Source organism: Bufo bufo, chromosome 11 (assembly GCF_905171765.1).
Source record: "Bufo bufo chromosome 11, aBufBuf1.1, whole genome shotgun sequence".
In the NCBI taxonomy this organism is placed as follows: domain Eukaryota; kingdom Metazoa; phylum Chordata; class Amphibia; order Anura; family Bufonidae; genus Bufo; species Bufo bufo.
In genome coordinates, this window is record NC_053399.1 from 520638 (window position 1) to 525572 (window position 4935).

Below are 4935 nucleotides of genomic sequence, written 5' to 3' on the forward strand. Positions count from 1 at the left end.
CACCGCTGATTGGTACGGACGATCACCACCTGACTGCCGATTGGTTAGAAAACCCGTCACTCACAGCGGCTCTCAGGTACAGAAACCGGTTCGGCCAGAGATGAGAACCGGAAGTGGCTGCGGGGCGGGGCGGACTCTCCTCAGGTATCGGCTGGGGGCGGAGCCTGTGAGGGAGCGAGAAAGGCGGGAGCGTGGACACCACGGCTGTGTACCAGGTGACGTCACTGCTGTGTAATAATGTCATAGAGGTGTACAGGTGACGTCACTGCCGTGTAATAATGTCATAGAGGTGTACAGGTGACGTCACTGCTGTGTAATGATGTCATAGAGGTGTACCAGGTGACGTCACTGCCGTGTAATGATGTCACAGAGGTGTACAGGTGACGTCACTGCCGTGTAATGATGTCACAGAGGTGTACAGGTGACGTCACTGCCGTGTAATGATGTCACAGAGGTGTACCAGGTGACGTCACTGCTGTGTAATGATGTCATAGAGGTGTACCAGGTGACGTCACTGCCGTGTAATAATGTCACAGAGGTGTACAGGTGACGTCACTGCCGTGTAATGATGTCATAGAGGTGTACCAGGTGACGTCACTGCTGTGTAATAATATCATAGAGGTGTACCAGGTGACGTCACTGCTGTGTAATGATGTCATAGAGGTGTACAGGTGATGTCACTGCCGTGTAATAATGTCATAGAGGTGTACAGGTGACGTCACTGCTGTGTAATGATGTCATAGAGGTGTACCAGGTGATGTCACTGCCGTGTAATAATATCATAGAGGTGTACCAGGTGACGTCACTGCTGTGTAATGATGTCATAGAGGTGTACAGGTGATGTCACTGCTGTGTAATAATGTCATAGAGGTGTACAGGTGACGTCACTGCCGTGTAATGATGTCACAGAGGTGTACAGGTGATGTCACTGCCGTGTAATAATGTCATAGAGGTGTACAGGTGATGTCACTGCTGTGTAATGATGTCATAGAGGTGTACAGGTGACGTCACTGCCGTGTAATGATGTCACAGAGGTGTACCAGGTGATGTCACTGCTGTGTAATGATGTCATAGAGGTGTACAGGTGACGTCACTGCCGTGTAATAATGTCACAGAGGTGTACAGGTGATGTCACTGCTGTGTAATGATGTCATAGAGGTGTACAGGTGATGTCACTGCCGTGTAATAATGTCATAGAGGTGTACCAGGTGACGTCACTGCTGTGTAATAATGTCATAGAGGTGTACAGGTGACGTCACTGCTGTGTAATAATGTCATAGAGGTGTACAGGTGACGTCACTGCCGTGTAATGATGTCACAGAGGTGTACCAGGTGATGTCACTGCTGTGTAATGATGTCATAGAGGTGTACAGGTGACGTCACTGCCGTGTAATAATGTCACAGAGGTGTACAGGTGACGTCACTGCTGTGTAATAATGTCATAGAGGTGTACAGGTGACGTCACTGCTGTGTAATGATGTCATAGAGGTGTACAGGTGATGTCACTGCTGTGTAATAATATCATAGAGGTGTACCAGGTGACGTCACTGCTGTGTAATGATGTCATAGAGGTGTACAGGTGATGTCACTGCTGTGTAATAATGTCATAGAGGTGTACAGGTGACGTCACTGCCGTGTAATGATGTCACAGAGGTGTACCAGGTGATGTCACTGCTGTGTAATGATGTCATAGAGGTGTACAGGTGACGTCACTGCCGTGTAATAATGTCACAGAGGTGTACAGGTGATGTCACTGCTGTGTAATGATGTCATAGAGGTGTACAGGTGACGTCACTGCTGTGTAATAATGTCATAGAGGTGTACAGGTGACGTCACTGCCGTGTAATGATGTCACAGAGGTGTACCAGGTGATGTCACTGCTGTGTAATGATGTCATAGAGGTGTACAGGTGACGTCACTGCCGTGTAATAATGTCACAGAGGTGTACAGGTGACGTCACTGCTGTGTAATAATGTCATAGAGGTGTACAGGTGATGTCACTGCTGTGTAATGATGTCATAGAGGTGTACAGGTGACGTCACTGCCGTGTAATGATGTCATAGAGGTGTACAGGTGACGTCACTGCCGTGTAATAATGTCATAGAGGTGTACAGGTGACGTCACTGCCGTGTAATGATGTCATAGAGGTGTACAGGTGACGTCACTGCTGTGTAATGATGTCACAGAGGTGTACAGGTGACGTCACTGCTGTGTAATGATGTCACAGAGGTGTACCAGGTGATGTCACTGCCGTGTAATGATGTCATAGAGGTGTACAGGTGACGTCACTGCCGTGTAATAATGTCATAGAGGTGTACAGGTGACGTCACTGCCGTGTAATAATGTCATAGAGGTGTACAGGTGACGTCACTGCCGTGTAATGATGTCATAGAGGTGTACAAGCTATTTCTGAGCTTTTTAGAGCTGGTGGGGTTTATTTTAGTAGTTATATAGCGCCATCGTCTGTAGGATGCCAGACACATCAGGGGTGAATGCATACCAACCTGGGCACTTGCAGAGCTTACGGTCATTGAGCAGCAGAAGAAGGAGGAGCGATACCAGTAGCCATGACTGGTCCCCATACAGTGGACCGAACTGCACCACTCACAAACTGATAGCTCTGGCGGCACATGTAAATGAGCGGGGTCCTACACCAGGGACCCCTCCGATCAGCTGTTTGAGAAGACTCCTGTGAGCCCCGCGGTCTTCTCCCTGATCACAGAGAACAGCGCCGTACATTGTATAGTGGCCATGCTCGGTATAGCACTCAGCTCCATTCTCTTCTATAGAACTGTCCTCAGGATCGGTCATCAGTATCTGATGGGTGGGGGTCCTACACCAGGGACCCCTCCGATCAGCTGTTTGAGAAGACTCCTGTGAGCCCCGTGGTCTTCTCCCTGATCACAGAGCACAGCGCCGTACATTGTATAGTGGCCATGCTCGGTAAGGCACTCAGCTCTATTCTTCTCTATGGGACTGTCCTCAGGATCGGTCATCAGTATCTGATGGGTGGGGGTCCTACACCCAGGACCCTCCGATCAGCTGTTTGAGAAGACTCCTGTGAGCCCCGTGGTCTTCTCCCTGATCACAGAGAACAGCGCCGTACATTGTATAGTGGCCGTGCTCGGTATAGCACTCAGCTCTATTCTTCTCTATGGGACTGTCCTCAGGATCGGTCATCAGTATCTGATGGGTGGGGGTCCTACACCAGGGACCCCTCCGATCAGCTGTTTGAGAAGACTCCTGTGAGCCCTGCGGTCTTCTCCCTGATCACTGCGCCGTACATTGTATAGTGGCCGTGCTCGGTATAGCACTCAGCTCTATTCTTCTCTATAGGACTGTCCTCAGGATCGGTCATCAGTATCTGATGGGTGGGGGTCCTACACCCGGGACCCCTCGATCAGCTGTTTGAGAAGACTCCTGTGAGCCCCGCGGTCTTCTCCCTGATCACCCAGCACAGCGCCGTACATTGTATAGTGGCCGTGCTCGGTATAGCACTCAGCTCTATTCTTCTCTATAGGACTGTCCTCAGGATCGGTCATCAGTATCTGATGGGTGGGGGTCCTACACCCGGGACCCCTCCGATCATCTGTTTGAGAAGACTCCTGTGAGCCCCGCGGTCTTCTCCCTGATCACCCAGCACAGCGCCGTACATTGTATAGTGGCCGTGCTCGGTATAGCACTCATCTCCATTCTCTTCTATGGGACTGTCCTCAGGATCGGTCATCAGTGTCTGATGGGTGGGGGTCCTACACCCGGGACCCCTCCGATCAGCTGTTTGAGAAGACTCCTGTGAGCCCCGTGGTCTTCTCCCTGATCACCGAGCACAGCGCCGTACATTGTATAGTGGCCGTGCTCAGTATAGCACTCCGCTCCATTCTCTTCTATGGGACTGTCCTCAGGATCGGTCATCAGTATCTGATGGGTGGGGGTCCTACACCCGGGACCCCTCCGATCAGCTGTTTGAGAAGACTCCAGTGAGCCCCGTGGTCTTCTACCTGATCACAGCGCCGTACATTGTATAGTGGCCGTGCTCGGTATAGCACTCATCTCCATTCTATTGTATGGGACTGTCCTCAGGATCGGTCATCAGTATCTGATGGGTGGGGGTCCTACACCCGGGACCCTCCGATCAGCTGTTTGAGAAGACTCCTGTGAGCCCCGTGGTCTTCTACCTGATCACAGCGCCGTACATTGTATAGTGGCCGTGCTCGGTATAGCACTCATCTCCATTCTATTGTATAGGACTGTCCTCAGGATCGGTCATCAGTATCTGATGGGTGGGGGTCCTACACCCGGGACCCCCTCCGATCAGCTGTTTGAGAAGACTCCTGTGAGCCCCGTGGTCTTCTACCTGATCACAGCGCCGTACATTGTATAGTGGCCGTGCTCGGTATAGCACTCATCTCCATTCTATTGTATAGGACTGTCCTCAGGATCGGTCATCAGTATCTGATGGGTGGGGGTCCTACACACGGGACCCCCCCCGATCAGCTGTTTGAGAAGACTCCTGTGAGCCCCGCGGTCTTCTCAGTGGTCACCCAGCACAGCGCCGTACATTGTATAGTGGCCGTGCTCAGTATAGCACTCCGCTCCATTCTCTTCTATGGGACTGTCCTCAGGATCGGTCATCAGTGTCTGATGGGTGGGGGTTCTACACTCGGGATCCCTCCGATCAGCTGTTTGAGAAGACTCCTGTGAGCCCCGCGGTCTTCTCAGTGGTCACCCAGCACAGCGCCGTACATTGTATAGTGGCCGTGCTCAGTATAGCACTCCGCTCCATTCTCTTCTATGGGACTGTCCTCATCCCATCAGATACTGATAACCGATCCTGAGGACAGTCATGTTCCTATTACCCTGTATATATCTGCTCAGTGTCTGTTGGGGGTTGTAGTGATGATCTTCTCATCTCCCTGTAGGTACGCTGACGACCTC

At 51.3% G+C, this 4935-nt stretch overlaps 1 protein-coding gene across 1 annotated transcript in view; it reads left to right on the plus strand.

Moving 5' to 3' along the window:
• The first annotated feature begins 133 nt into the window (after nt 1-133).
• Nucleotides 134-4935, plus strand: part of LOC120981589 (immunoglobulin superfamily member 11-like) — a 69505-nt gene continuing 64703 nt past the window's right edge. Inside the window, exon 1 of the mRNA XM_040411127.1 lies at nt 134-215. The gene's annotated coding sequence lies outside the window, so the exon portion shown is untranslated. The remainder of the gene's footprint in view (nt 216-4935) is intronic.